This window comes from Amblyomma maculatum, chromosome 3 (genome assembly GCF_055883805.1).
Source record: "Amblyomma maculatum isolate TAMU_Amacu chromosome 3, ASM5588380v1, whole genome shotgun sequence".
Classification (NCBI taxonomy): Eukaryota; Metazoa; Arthropoda; class Arachnida; order Ixodida; family Ixodidae; genus Amblyomma; species Amblyomma maculatum.
Window position 1 is genome coordinate 222,819,995 of NC_139346.1, and position 15,184 is coordinate 222,835,178.

Sequence of the window (15,184 nt, forward strand, 5' to 3'; positions counted from 1 at the left end):
GTGGAGCTGCAGACAAGCTGCAGATGCGATTCTGTAGCGCAGATCTAATGAGGCAAGTAAATTGGCAGAGTCTGGGATACACATGATTTTTTTTGACAAACGCCAGTGAAGCAGGGCAATAATCAGCAATGATAGCACTTGGTTAAATAGGGACAAATACAGTAGTGACGATATTTTTAACAAAATATTTACAGCAACAGCAGAAAAAAAAATACACGACACATTGCAAAGCTGTACCTACTGTAAAAGTAATACACATCTTTAACCACACCTCATCAAAAAATGTGTATCTTTCGCTAAGATTTGCATGCAGGGTCATCATAATATAAGGATGATCAAGCAGGCCGAATGACATGTAACAGAAGGCAGAAGTTAATTTTTTTTTTTGAGTGAACACTTAGCTTTGTTTGTGACGTGAAAATACGCATGTCTTGCTTTTCAATAAAATATTTTGATCCAAATGAGGGTTGTGAGGAGTCTGTACTGGAAGTGGAAAAGCCGGACAGCCCAGCAACTTAAACGTTGACTGCAGGCGCTCAGCGCGGGTTAAGAAATTTTTCTTTCTCGGTTTTTAATAAATAGTTCGTATCGAACATCTCATGACCTTTTGCTTGCGTGCTGGCTGGTTTCCTAATAATGATACTTGGAGCATTCATCCTACGTTCAACTTTGATGAGGTTATCATCTCATGGGAGCCCATTACATTCAATAGAAAGTCAGACTACTGCTTATGCCAGCTTTGACAGTTTTCGAAGGTTTTGGCTTTTGTTCGGCTCATTTTTCTTGAGCTGTTTGCAGTACTGGCGCATTCGCAATCCTACGTAATAGTCCGACACTTGTGCCATTATATCTCTTTTACGTTCCGCACATGGAAAAGGTAGATTGAAGTTTTCTAGCGCATAGTCTATGGCTATGTCATACACTTGTTTATCGTCAGCGTGCTTCTGAAATATTTCTTCTGTCTGCTTCATGAAGTAGAAGAGCGCAGAGTGAGGATGTTGAAGCCCTCCACATGTTTTGCATAAAACGAGAGCTGCTTCAGGCTTTCTTGCCACATCATCTGTGGCTACTAACCCTAGTCTACACTTTGAACAACTAGTGGTTTTCAGTAGCTTCCTCGTCAGAAAGCCTGTCACATAGTAAACAATGCAGTCTGTCACACTGGTTTCCACGGAGACATTCTCAAACACAGCCTCGCATTCAATTTCGCTCTCCACATAGCTATCAAGTCTTGCCTTAAGCTCTTCCAATCGAGACTTACTGGGCGCATCTTCTAAAAATGCGGCTGTCAGATCAGAAAGACTCAGCAGACGTGGTTCTTTAGCCTCCAACTGGCAATTCCCATACTTAGGCGGTCTCATGAGACTGTAAATAGACAGCATATTGTAAAGCTGCAGAAAAGTTGGCAGGCAGGGGTGTTCATTTTGGCCACCTGCATGACGGATTACGCCAAAAAAAATTTCCAGGGCATCCTGATTAAATTTTGCGGTCAAGGCATACTTGAAGTCACATGTTTCCAGGAGGTGTGTAGAAAGCTGGATTAATGAAAGAATTGTCACTCGCAGCCCTTCAGCAGTTGAGTCCGATAAAAAGCTACGGGGATCAATTTTTCCAGCCTTGACGTCTTTCTGCCACTCATTTAGCCACTGTAAAGAAGACTCCAGCACCTTAAGATCCATGACCACCCAACCTCAGGCCTTCGTTTGCATGTCTGCGATTTAGTGCGTCAAACAAATTATTCATTCTGATTGTGAACTCAACTGTACTTTCTACGTTTCTGAGTCCCTCGATCTCTCGCTTGGAATAAAACTGCAAGCCGTTCACGACGCTCATACTAAATAGCTGAGTAGCCAGCTTTACTCCTATCTTTTCTGTGAAAGTTGGGTTCAAATGAGAAAATGACAGAGTTTTGGACATGCCCTGAGTCGGCCTTCAAATTTTGTGTCCTCTACATACAGCTTGTCATAATGCGACCACAGCACTCGGCTCCCATTTGTGCAAAACATTTTGTATTGTAACAGGCGATTGCGTACACATTTGATGAGGTGTGGTGCGTCCGAAAAAACAAAAACATTGCGGTTGTCGCATGCAGGGTTCAAGAAGCTTATTTTTGGCACCGTCTAGAGCTCCTGTTACACCGAAATGTTTCCACATTGACCGATTGGTTGCAGCACCGTCACATACAATTGCATCAACAAGTGCACCAGCATCTTCAAGTAGAAGGATAACCTTTATTATAAGTTGTGCCAATATGGTCCCTTTTGTTGGCCCACGGCTTGCGAAGACTGCGATAGGTTGGAAATAATTTTCCCCAAAAGAGCGAAACGCAAAGACTAGTTCATGGTCTGCCAATTGGTTAGGCGCTTGTACCTCGTCTCCAAAGTCTGCGTGGCCAGTGTAAGTCATTGTTCTTGCAGCAAACAAGGACACCTTTTCAGAGCACGTCTTGTAACCGGAGTTACATCGAGGAACGAAGCACTTTCTCCCCATGCCGTCACTTTCCCATAACTTACTCAAACACTGCGAGACTGGACACAACGGTCGTTTAGAATTATCGCTTCTGCGTGTAACAATTCTCGTGAACAGGAGAGCGCCGACGACCGTCAAACACCACACAAAGGCTGGCTACCAAATGACACGACCCGCACGTGCGAACGTTTCTATCTCCAGGCGCGGACGCTGCCAGCCCTTCCGGCCCGGCGGTCCGGCTCAGTGTGGCGCCACCTCTCGGCTTGCTGGGGAAGTTCGTCCCAATGTTCTCCGCGGCGGTTGCATGGCGGAGGTGCGCCGTCGTATCTCCTAAAGTACTTCTAACACCGTGACTTGGAGGAAGAGCGACGGAGCAGCTGTGTTCGTTACGATCGTATATAGGTCGGCTGCATCTGATGATCTGGAGGACATTGTGTTGCGAGACGAAACTGTGCGGTGATGAGAATGACCTAAAGCCCAAACAGCGGCGGAAACACCGTAACAATGTGAGGAGCATCTTGCGAAACACCGCGCAACATTGCGGGAAGACGTGAGTGAAGAGCAGCACAGATGGTTGCCGCCGCTTCTTCATCGCCATGCTTCAGCTGTCACTTCATTCTAGGTTTAACCGAAGCTAAACCACAGCCAATTTTTTCCTAAGACTTGCTTACGCAATGCTGCAAAATTCGAGCTGCTTTTTGTTTATGTGTCTGACCCTATACACCAGTTTTTTTACGGCGGAGGGGACGAATACAAAATGTGGGTCGGGGAGCACCTTAAGAGCACGCTTCCGTTTTGTGACTGCTTTTTCTTTGACATGGTAATATGCGGTCATTTGCATGTTCAGCACAAGACGGCGTCCAGTCAAGGAGCGGGTTTCCACATTCATTGACGACACCGGCGCCAAGCAGCGACGCCGTCAACGCTCGAGAGCATGGTCCCCGCCTCGCACCGCCTGGCAATGTTAGTGGTGCTCAAATTCGTATATGACACCTCGGCTGAAGCGGTGCTGCGTGTAGGAGGGTAAAGGTATGTTGCATTGACTGCGTTTCGTGCCACCATTATTTGCATACTCTTTGCTCTTCTGTGCAGTGCATTTTAACGGCAACACTGCTGCACATGACTTAAAGTTGGGTGTCTAGTTGAGCAGTTGGTCTGCGCTGCTTATGGCTAAAGCGCAGGTGGCTGCCGCAGCGTAAGGGCGATTTGTTAAGGCACTGTTGTGTACACAGTGAAGACCTCTCAGTGTAGGTGGCATTAAAACACTTCGGTGAATATCTATTTTTCCGCTTCCCCAGGATTGTGTTTAGTGACTATTATATTGTGGAAGAAGGCTAGGTCAAGACGGCGAGGTCGTGGTGGCAAGGACAGCGAAGCCTTGTCTAGCGTTTTAATCCGGTCACCAACCCAGGCACGCGCCGGAGCCGGCGCCGCGGGACGATGATGATGGTATGTACAACTCGTACGGTGCACTTCGCTAAAGGGCGCAAAGAAACGTCATTGGCTCCACGGACTTCAGGCCCATCATATGGTGTCGTCACTTTCCGCAAACGGTAGCACAAATCAGCGTGAATGACAGAAATTGCAGCCCCTGTATCAATCAATGCTTCGACCGGTAATCCTTCAGCGAAAACAAAAATCACATTATACGGGCGATCTGGAGGACTTTTGGTAAGTTCGCAGACTGCAGTTTGACCTCCGGAAACTGCAATGCTTAGTTTTCCGGATGGCGGACAGGGAGAGTTGTTGCGGGTCGGAGAGGGGAAACTGAGCGGCGGTATGGGGATAGGGACCGACGTCGGGATGCATGGGTTCCACGAGGCTCAGACGAGGATTCTGGAGGTGGGGATGATCTTCGAGGTGGGCTGGAAATAGGAGGTCGTCGCTGATAATATGAGGGTATGTCACTTTCGAAGGCGTCATAACCATGCTGCTCGTTCTGAATACGGCGACGGCAGAAGCGGGATATATGTCCTCGTATTCCACAGTAGTAGCACACTGGGCGAGAGGGGCGCCAGGGTGCGTAATAGGGTGGCGTAGGCTGAGCCGTCGTCACGGCGTTGATGTGGTTGTAGGGCGATGCCAGTTGGGGCGGCGGAACAAAAGGAGGGGGTGATGCTGCGACGTGCGCGTAAGTCGGTGCTTGGCGGGGTGCAGGAGGGTCGGACGGCATAGGTCGCGTGATTGTTGCCAGCTCATCTTTAATGATGTTGCGTAGACCGGCGTCATTAGAAGGCACGGAAGAATGATCGCACCCGTGTCGACAGACAGGCTTGAGGGCTTGGAGCTCCTCCCGGATGATGGCTCGAATCAGTGCCCGTAGATCCAGGTCAGCATAGGTCGGGCCAGTAGCAATGCCGGGCTGCAATCGGGAGGACTGCAGCTGGTCGATGCGTTGGCAGGTCGCTATAATGGCGTCAACAGTAGAAGGATTCTGGGCAATCAGGGTATTATAAGCCACAGAATTAATTCCTTTTAAGATGTGGTGTACGCGTTCAGGTTCCGGCATGGTGGGACTAACACGCCGGCAGAGTGCAAGTATGGCCTCTATGTAAGACGCGTAGGACTCATCGGGACCTTGGAGGCGAGAGGCGAGCTTGTTCTTCGCGACCTCAGTGCGAACTGCTGGGTCGGCGAAATATTGGCGGAACTGCTGCTTGAATGTTGTCCAGTTAGTGGTGTGGGGTTCGCGGTTAATAAACCAGGTTCTGGCGACCTCAATGAGGTAGAAAGAAACGTTCAGAAATTTTAGAGCGTCGTCCCACCGGTTGTAGTTACTGCAGCGTTCATAGGTGTCCAGCCAGTCATCGACGTCTTCGTCGCGACGACCAGCGAACAGCGGCGGGTCGCGTTGTCGTGCGGGCACAGTCGGAGGGGGTGGTGCAGCCGAGGTAGAGGGTCCTGCCGATTCGTGGGTGCTCTCGGTAGACATAACGATGGTGGCAGGCGGTAAACAGCGACCGGAACGTAGCTCCAGCGAGAGGCAGGGCACAAAACAGCAAGGGGATCAATTCTCACCTCCACCACTTGTGGAAGAAGGCTAGGTCAAGACGGCGAGGTCGTGGCGGCAAGGACAGCGAAGCCTTGTCTAGCGTTTTAATCCGGTCACCAACCCAGGCACGCGCCGGAGCCGGCGCCGCGGGACGATGATGATGGTATGTACAAATGAAAGATGATGATGATGGCATGTACAAATGAAAGAAGGTCCACAGAAGGCTCACAATATATTTGTGGGAGGAGGAGGTGTTATAGAAGTAAGCAATTTTTTTGTCATCACAGTAAAACACTTTATTAACGTTAAGGGGATGCCTCGAAAAACTAAGTGTTGTGTGCAGTCAGTTCACCTCCAGGCGACAAGCACCCACATTCTTTGTGCCTTAACCCTTCATTTTTGGATGTAAAACAGTGCAAAGAGACGAAGAACAAATGAATAGAAAGCACGCAAAGGAGCGCTCGCCTGTGTGCTTCCTGTTCCTTTTTCCCTCTTCTCTTTGCGCTGTTTTACATCCAAAAATAAAGTATTACCTTCTCGTCCAATACAGCATCCTACGGCCGTAACCCTAACTGGCGAGCGAGCGAGCTACTGCTGCACGCATACCCCTGCTTAAGTCAGGAGAGTGAAAAACCTTTGCGAGGGAACGGAAGGAGAGAGGCATGACAGAATCGGGTGATTGCGGTGGCTGTAACTGCGTTATTAGTTACTCTTTTCAAAAACATTTTGCGGCCTTGCGTTCTAGGGACGAAGTCTCACAGTCACCGGAGAAAATATTTTCGACCAGAGGGTGGACAGTGGGCCTTTAAGAGCACTGTTATGGTTTGCGCATACAGTTTTGCCGACCGCCTATCACTGCAAAGGCTTATTCAGTTATCAAACTTATTCAGTCCAAAGTGATGTCTTACTGCAAAAATGTGGCAGCATGGAAGCAACATTGCATTTTTGAACCCACAGGAGCAGTCGTTTGCGATGACCACCTCTTCCATTTCCCATCATTTGAATTCACGCACACTCTAGATGAGAGGTGACGCTCTAAATGCCTGAATGCATATGCCTGAATCCAAAGCATCGTGGCTGCTTTGTGCTTCACCTCTTTTCGTGTTGTGTGCACAAATGTGAAAAATCTGCGCACAAAATTTTCGAGCGAGCTATACCGGTCAACAATATTGCGGTAAGTTGTGTTGACTTGTGTTTTTATGGGTCACCCTCCCAACTCGCACCCCTGTACGTTTTGTGTGTTAAAAATACTTCGCCTCGGTAAGGAGATTTCATGATTTGACGATCTGTTCTAGGATGTTCACGGTTACTCTGCGCCGAATAAGGACATCATAGGTGTCTCTAAATTAAAAAACTGCTTAGACATATTTCGGTTCCATGTATTCCCATGGGCGCTAACCCTATTTTTCACCTCTAGTCGGCTGTGACGCTGCGAGTGCCTCCATTGTTTGTAAACACGGTGTTGGTCTATAGAGGGGTTACATGTCGTCTGGAGTAGCGAAACCAACAGCTAACTCGATGAAAAATTCAGAAACGAAAGACAATAAGCTGCTCTGCCTAGCGCCTTAGCGTTCATTCTTTTTTTACTGTAACCCTTCCAGGCTGACACTAACATGTGTTCATGGTTCAACATGCACTTTTTTCTACAAACTCTTTTTTTATTTTGATATACACCGATTTGCTATCTGTATTGGTTATAAATGACATCTAGGGAAGCAATATGGCTATTTCCCAATTCCCAAAAGCCAGTTGACAGTTGTAACGAATTTACAATTTATGCACTTTCACGATTTCTTCCACTTCTTAAATAGTTATTTTGTTCAAAACTTCATGCTGCTATTAGACTGAAAGCAAGAATTTGGAAATGGCATTAAGATGTTTGAGGAGAGATTTTGAAAAATTTGAATACTTTATTGTTCATAGAATGTTTCTCGCTTTTTTGAAACGTTTGAATTTTGCTCAACTCACAAAAGCGTTTTGGAGTAATTTTAGTCTTTCAAACGCCTTGGGATGAGTCATTGGGAATTTTTTTTGACAAATCAGGTGGTTGAGTGCAACCTCCGGGACGTTTGGTGCAGAACGACCCTTGTTAGTTTTATATATCGGAAGAGCTCAGTCAACCTGCCTTTACTCAAACAAGAGGACCTTTTAAGAAGGAAGTTTTAACTCATTTTTGCCTGTATGCTTATTGGTAATCATATGTGGAAGGGAAACAGTTTCAAGACAAGACACGAGCCAATGTCATGTAGTTGCATATATTTATCCCTTACCGCTTATAGTTTTTGTGATTGCACATTTGGCCTAATATGACAGAGCCTGAATTCATAACTTTGCCATTACGAACAGCTCAACAAACTTGGCCTATGTGTTGGAGCAGTTTCACGAACTCTATACATCATGCACTTGTGTTCGTTTTGGATATCATACCATATCAGTTTCCATCCACTTATATGGTTAAACGAGATTTTCTTGTTTGCTAGGCATTTAACAAAAGCTTCTCATGCCTCTTTTGTATGTCGTCATGCAGAAGGTCTTGGAGAGCTGATGGCTTCTTTTAAGATATCGTGGACCTCAGTGCCAAGGCTGATTCTTGGCAAGGTCTCCAAGTCTGCTAAGGTAAGGATTTTTCTGTCATCACGCCATGACCAGCTGTGCTCAAAAGTGCTGTACATAACAGTTTGGGTATTTATTAATGTGGACCAATTGGACAGTCCATTTCTTAAAGCAGTAGCCTGTGCATGCAACACTTACTGTCAGGTTGAGGGACCAGTTTAAAGTGTTCTGCAAGATGAGGCCATCATGTGTGCAGTATTAGATACAGTGTGACCCTCTAAGGAGTAAGTGTAAGTGCATGAGCAATATCACTTGGGTTTCATTTTATTATAATAGTGTGATTAGCTGCCACTTCCTTGAGAATTATAAAGGTGCTTGCTGAAGAACGGTTTTGCACTGTAGGGTCATTGTAACCTGGCTATTTTAGACATAACCGGTATGTGTACAGAGCAAGATTTATTGAAAGGAACATGGATAGGTTGGTGCTCACTACTATAAGGGTGGCAGCAGAACGCTGGAGCTGATCAAATGAGGGATCATCTATTCAACTGCACGCTAATCTGTGAGTGATTTGTCTTCTTCCAATGCCCCATAATGTCCATCCTAAAAAGAGAAAAAGAAATGGAAGTGCCAGGGCGAATCGCATTGAGATGGAGAACATCCTCAAGGCATTCAAATCTTTCAAAACTCCCGATGAGGTATCTTATGTTCATAATTTGTCACCTGCTTGATAGTCAGTAAGAGGTGGTACAGTCAAACCCGGTTATAACGAACAGCGTGACTTTCCGAGATTTGTTCGATATATCAAATATTTCTTTATAGCCAAACCCGCTTTTAGCGAATTTTAGCGAATTTCAGCACCTAGTTCGCTATACGGGATATCGCGTAGTCGGCAAAAACGTGCTAATAAAACTAATGCCACGGCACTCACCATGCATAATCTGCTCCAAAAGCAATTTATTCAGCAATCTGCATTCACTTGCAAAAGGCGGTTATTTTAGATTGCACAGAGCGCCTAGCAACATCAACTTGAATTGCATTTTCAAGACGTGATAAAATGTCAACCAACTCAAGTCCGCTTCCTTTTATGTCGGCACAGTAGCGGCGCAGCACATCTGTTGCGGAAAGTGCTTCTGCAAAAGTAGGGCGAGGGCGGTCGTCTTCCGGCGGTGGCTCATTGTCTTCCATGTCTCCGGGCGCCAGCACATCAGCAACGATTTCTGAATCCAGCGGGCTTGCCGTCACGGCTACCTCATTATCCACTGCCACAAAATCTTCCAAGCAGACTTCTTTTGGCACCGCGTCAGGAACGCGGGCAAGTTCTTCCCAAAGAGTGGCCAACTCTTCATCGTCTTCAGCTGCACTCGCGGCGCTGGTGGCTTCGGCATCCGTCTGGCAGAGTCCGGCATGCCGAAAACAGTTCTTGACTGTGTCGCGTGTGACGTCTTGCCAGGCGCGGTTCATCATCTGGATTGCGCCTAACAGGCTTATCTTCAGATTTTCATTCATCCGCAGTTTCACGAGGAGTCGTTCAACTATGCGCTTTCTGTATCCCTGCTTGAACGCACGTATAATCCCCTGATCTAGAGGCTGCAACACTGCAGTTGCGTTTGGCGGCAGAAAACAGAGTTCAATGTTCCTGAGTGAGATGCCACAATGGTGGGCCGAACAGTTGTCCAGCAGCAAGCAAATCTTGCGTCCGCTCAGCGCAAGCTCATCGTCCCAGTCACGCAGCCACGACTCGAACAATGCCCTGGTCATCCAGGCTTTGCTGTTGGAGAGGTACGTGACCGGCAGCGAAGCACATCCCCGAAGGCACATGGACGACTTGAACTTCCCAATGACAAGTGGGCGCAACTTAGATGAGCCGTCCATGTTCGCCGTAAGAAGTACAGTCTCACGTGCTTTGTTAAGTTTGCCGCCATGGCACTTCTCATTTTTAAGTGCCAGGGTTCTACTAGGCAGCATCTGCCAGAACAAGGCGGTCTCATCCGTGTTAAATATGTCGCACGGCTTGTACTTCTTTTTTACTTCATTCCAAACGTCATCTATCCATTTGTTGACACTGTCCGTGTCAACTGCCTGCCTCTCTCCAGCAACCACCTTTCCTGATATGGCATAGCGGTCCTTAAATCTCTGCAGCCATCCACTACCCCCCACAAATCCTTCAACATTCAAAACGCAGGTGAAATCCCTTGCCTTTTGTTGCAGCATGGGGCCACTGACAGGAAGATTTCGTGCACGCACATCCACGAACCATGCATACAAGGATTTCTCCAGTTCGTCGTAGGCTGGCTTCCGGATGCGTCGGCCGTCAGCATTCGGTCGTACGCGAGCATTTTCCCGAATGGCAGCTTTGTTTTTGAGGATCATGCTCAGCGTGCTCCTCGCGATCCCGTAGTGCGCAGCGACATCCGATTTTTTTTCTCCACTTTGTCGCAAAGCGGCAGACCTTGCTGCTTCTTCGTCGTCATTCTGAAGCACCGAACGCACGAACACCGCAGGTACTACGCTTGTTCGGATTCTTGAGCGCACTTGTACACCACAGCAACACACGACACGACGACAAAGTATGGAAGAGGTCGTAGAGCGCACATGCTGCACACCGCAGCAACACACGACGCGGCGACAAAGAAAGTATGGAGGATAAAAAAATGGAGGAGTGCGGTTGATAGGCTCTCCTCTCCCGCGTCCTGAAACCAGCTCTGTCCGGTTTCTCCAAGGTCAATGTACAACTGGTCGCGCAACTTGGAAGAAAACGCGTGCAGCTGCCTACTGCCAGCGGCATCAACTCGATGATGAGGGCTCCTGCGAACTGTGAGGCAAATTACTAACGCACAGAAAATAAGATCTGCCAGAACTCCAAAGAACTAGAAAGTAAACATAATATTCGCGCTCAGGAATGAATGCAGTTTTTGTTTCTTGCGTAAGAAAAAAAATAATATTTTAACCTGTTTCTAACGGCCTCTCTCGGCCACTTATTATCCGCTGCGTAGTTGCCCAAAGCTCAGATATGGTTCAGACTGTTCAGACCAAAGCTTTTTTTCATCCACGGAATGGGTGCGTCGTCGGCCCCGGTTCAACGTTCATCGTTGCGTGCTGCGTACAGAGTGGGTTATCTGTAACAAACAGTCAGTATTTCATTCTGCTGGTTTTGGTAGAGCTTTACTGCAAGGCGAAGACTGTCTGTGCTCGATGAGAAACTGATTGCCGCTGCATGTGCGCATTTCCGGACGATGGGACAATGCTGCGTCACAGCTCGGCGGCTCGGCTGGGCCTCCCAGGCACGTCGCTAAAGTGGTGGCTTGTTTTACGGATACACGTCTGCATGAGCGGCGTATTGCTGCATGTTTTAATTGAGCGGTGAAGGTGAGATTTTATTGCCCCCAAGAAGCGTGTCGCATTGATCAAAGCCTTCCGTTCCGCTCCCCTTGCTGCGTGTTTTGCTTACTGCGTCATATTACCGCACCAACGTTCGCTGAACGTGCTTTAGCTGTTATTACAGTGATGTTCCTATTGTCAATGGGATCTTTCTCATGAACATGTTAAATGCATAAGTTGTAAATTTGTAACCTCACATTGACTCCTTTCAGTGGCAAATGAAGCGTGAGTAAAATATGGGAATCATGAACAGGGCGAGATTTATTGGAGCGAAGCTATATCGTAGATATTTTCACTTCTCAGACGCATTAACTTCTAAATACTAGCAATCCCAATTTGAATTGCTTACCTAAGCTCTTACAGGTTGGCGTTCTAGCGCTAGCGTTAGTTATTCCGTTCGTTTGTTTTTGTTGTTCTTTGACGCTGATATGTATACTTTGTTTGTTAGCAAGATCTTTTGCCCTTTTATAATCTCACCGCGTCTCGTTTGGAGACCTACGCTCAGGTCATTTTGTTATCACGAGGATTTCATGAAGACCGTGACGAATGAGCGGTGGTCGCTCTCCTACACTTAAAGATTTCATTGTCGTGAAGCGTCTATGTAAGTAATCGTGAATTAATAAAGCCTGGCTTTCTGTACAGCGCAGCTTCACTCATTTATGCCCTTAGTGAAATGCCTCAAGCCATGTGGTTCTATCCATGTACTTGCCGAATTCACTTGAAGGCCCTTGTTCACAAACGTGCCCGAAGAAATAAGCCCCAGAATGCGTTTACATGACGCGCGACGAAAGACTAGGCTAACGACGACGAAGGCAGAACGATGTTATGATAAGGTGGTTAAAGATGCCGTAACATTTCAGTTAACGTAAAACTTGACAGTAGAAATCCATGTCAAGTAAAGTTGGCTGAACAGTTACGGTGTCCATTTTTCTGCCTTATCCGAGCATCGTTCTGCCTCCGTCGTTGTTGGCCTTGTTTTTCGTTCATAAGTAAAAAGACAATCAAATTCCCCGCCAAAAGTACGTCACTGTGACGTCACAAGCAACGTCACGTGTTTGTTGTGCCTCAGAGTTCGCAGGGGGCGCTGGGAAACTAAAGCCTCGCTCAGAGTCGACACGCAGGCTTCTATGGGAGTTACGCTACCATTTGTTCTTCTACCATGGTTTCTCCTCGTTCACGATTGGCCTGGAGCAGCAAGCACGTAGCTTGATCACGTGGTAAGCAGTTGCCGATAGGAGCGCACCCTCAAAAAACTCAGCGTTGAGGAGAAACAGATTGGGGGAGGCACGGCCGGTCTTGGGGGAGAGCGCGCGCTCTTTAAGAGAAGCGCTCTCTCCCTCTAGACCGGCCGTGGGGGAGGACACGCCGAGGCAGCGGAGAAGGGCTGAGGGACTGCTCAGCGTAGCTTGGCTGGTACGGCGCTTGCCCTTTCTCAGTTCGTGCTCTCCAAAGCAATCCCTCGCCCCTGAGGAGACAGTTGAACGCGCTGAATCCCCCTTTCCTCCCATTTCCAACAAGAATTGCTTCTCTCTTCAGAGCAATTCATTGCGGTGATGCTACCCGGCCAGCCGGCCAGCCTGGCTTCCGGCGCGCCCGCGCACGTGGGTGTTCATCAGTCACATGCACTCAAGTTCGCTATAACCAATGTACAGTTCGTTATAGAAATTACATTTGTCATGAATAATTCTAAGACAGCTTCGAGTGTTCGATATAAAGGATAATTCGCTCTAGCCGGGTTCTTTATAAACGGGTTTGACTGTATAGCTGCTTGTGGGGTGAGTTGATGCGTAATACTCAGAACTGCGGGGCAGCATAGACAAAACACATAGAAACACGAAACAGGCACACACTACAAACTGTAATACAAAACTGAACCCGAACTTCCTCTTTCACACTCGGCCACAACTTCCTCTACTAAGTACAGCACACTCACACACATCTTCTATCCCAAGCAGATATGTCTGGACAACAATAAATGTACAGTATTGTTGGCCAGACATATCTGCTTGATATAGATTTTTTACCCTCGCACGCAGGCTTCTAGCACGCTCCTGCTCTCGACACCAGGCGACTTATGTCGGGTGGGCGTGGCCAGAGGACTGCGGGACTGCGGGTCATGCAGGCGTAGCGCGTTGAATACGCGTGTTCGTGAGCAATCGTTCTTCAGTTCATCTGTTATTGCGCTCTACCACTTATGCATGTAGGTGTGTGCTGTACCTCGCTACTCACATTTGTCCTTGTTCCTTATAATACTACAGCATTTTGAATCGCACTGTCCTCTCGTTGATGCAATATACGAAGGCATACGAAGGTGCCATGCAGGTTGCGAATTATAAATCGCCGTTGTTGTGCAGCGGTGGCGTATTTTTTTTCTGGGACTGTCCTTCACAAGTATTGAATGCATGTTTTGCTTCTTCACTTTTTTGATTCTGCGAATGAGAATGCAGAATTTTGGACCAGACTCTATAGTGAGAGATGTAACCGGATTGGCTAGCTTCGCTCTAAGGTTGCTTAGGCAAAGTGTTTTCGGCCACCAGTGGCTCGTCTTTGCCTTTCGTTTGCCATTCCTTAACGCAAGTGTAAGTCCGATTATAACAGACGCTTGGGCGAGTTGGGTAATCCACGAGCCCAGACAGCGCAAAAGAAACAACAAAAAAACTGGGACCTACGTTCCAGTCTTTTTTTTTTTTTGCTTGTGCTGTCTGCACTCACACTAACAGCGATCCAAATTTTCATTTCCTCTGTGTGCAAAACGGTTGAGCGTAGTAGCTTTTTGTGGTTTCTGCCTTAGACTCAACAAGGATAATTTCATTACATGCTATGAGCTGGCCCAAATAGCCAAACAGATCTTTCACATACACTGAAAGCATCTAAATAGAGAAGATTCGTATTGAGCCGCTACTGTGGTAATATTTGTTCAAAACCTAAAAGAAATGGAGAAACGGCGTTGTGCCCTCCAGTAGTGGCTTTGTGGATAGGGCTTTTGACTGCCGAGCCGGAAGACATGGGTTCGATCATGGAAGCTATGTCCGCTCTTCGATGAAGATGAAGGCGCTTGTGTAATGTGCGATGCCAGTGCAAGTTAAAGAACCCCAGGCATTCGTTAACTTCCTGAGCACTTCACTACGGCGTACCTCATAGCTGATGCCACTTTTGGACGCTAAACTCCATATACCACATGAAAACAGTTATCATGCTCCAGCTAGCATTTCTTTGCTGCAGTTTCTTCCTTTGGCATGCACGACAATGTACGTGCAGGATTAAAAAGAAGTATCATGCTTGACATGAAGATGATCAGCCACCCCGCCAAACCACCGGAAGAAAAAAAAAACGAAAGCAAAGATTGCGAACGCATGGAATTGGCACTCAATCTACATCCCCGCGCAACACGCTTCTTGACTGAGCAGCGCCAGCAGTGCGCCTCTTTCAAGGGGGAAAAAAAAAAGAAAATCTCCTCTCGGGATCTGCAAAAATATTCTTCCTTTCCCTCCTATCAGCACGGGTCTTGAAGGAAAAAGGCGCATCGACGTTACCCTGATGTACAGGTCTAGGACACCCAGAAAAGAGGTCAGAATCAGGAAAAGGTACAGGAAGTATCAGGCTAGCCAGGAATATGAGCACCAATGCTGAGCTGCTTTTCACAAAAGGCATTAAGTCTAAAAATTTTGGAGACGTTGTGAGTGGACAAGCCCTTCTGAATAATGGACAGGAAAGGCTCGTACTGGCATTGTCCAAGCTGGAGTCACCAAACCAAGAAAAGAAATAGTGCCTTAAAGTTGCAGTTTTAAG

At 47.2% G+C, this 15,184-nt stretch overlaps 1 long non-coding RNA gene across 1 annotated transcript in view; it reads left to right on the forward strand.

Annotated features, from left to right (window-relative positions):
* Positions 1-15,184, forward strand: part of LOC146197782 (uncharacterized) — a 67,140-nt gene that overhangs the window by 17,844 nt on the left and 34,112 nt on the right. Inside the window, exons 3-4 of the long non-coding RNA XR_014705682.1 lie at positions 3,317-3,498; positions 7,989-8,077. This is a non-coding gene — a long non-coding RNA (uncharacterized LOC146197782). The remainder of the gene's footprint in view (positions 1-3,316; positions 3,499-7,988; positions 8,078-15,184) is intronic.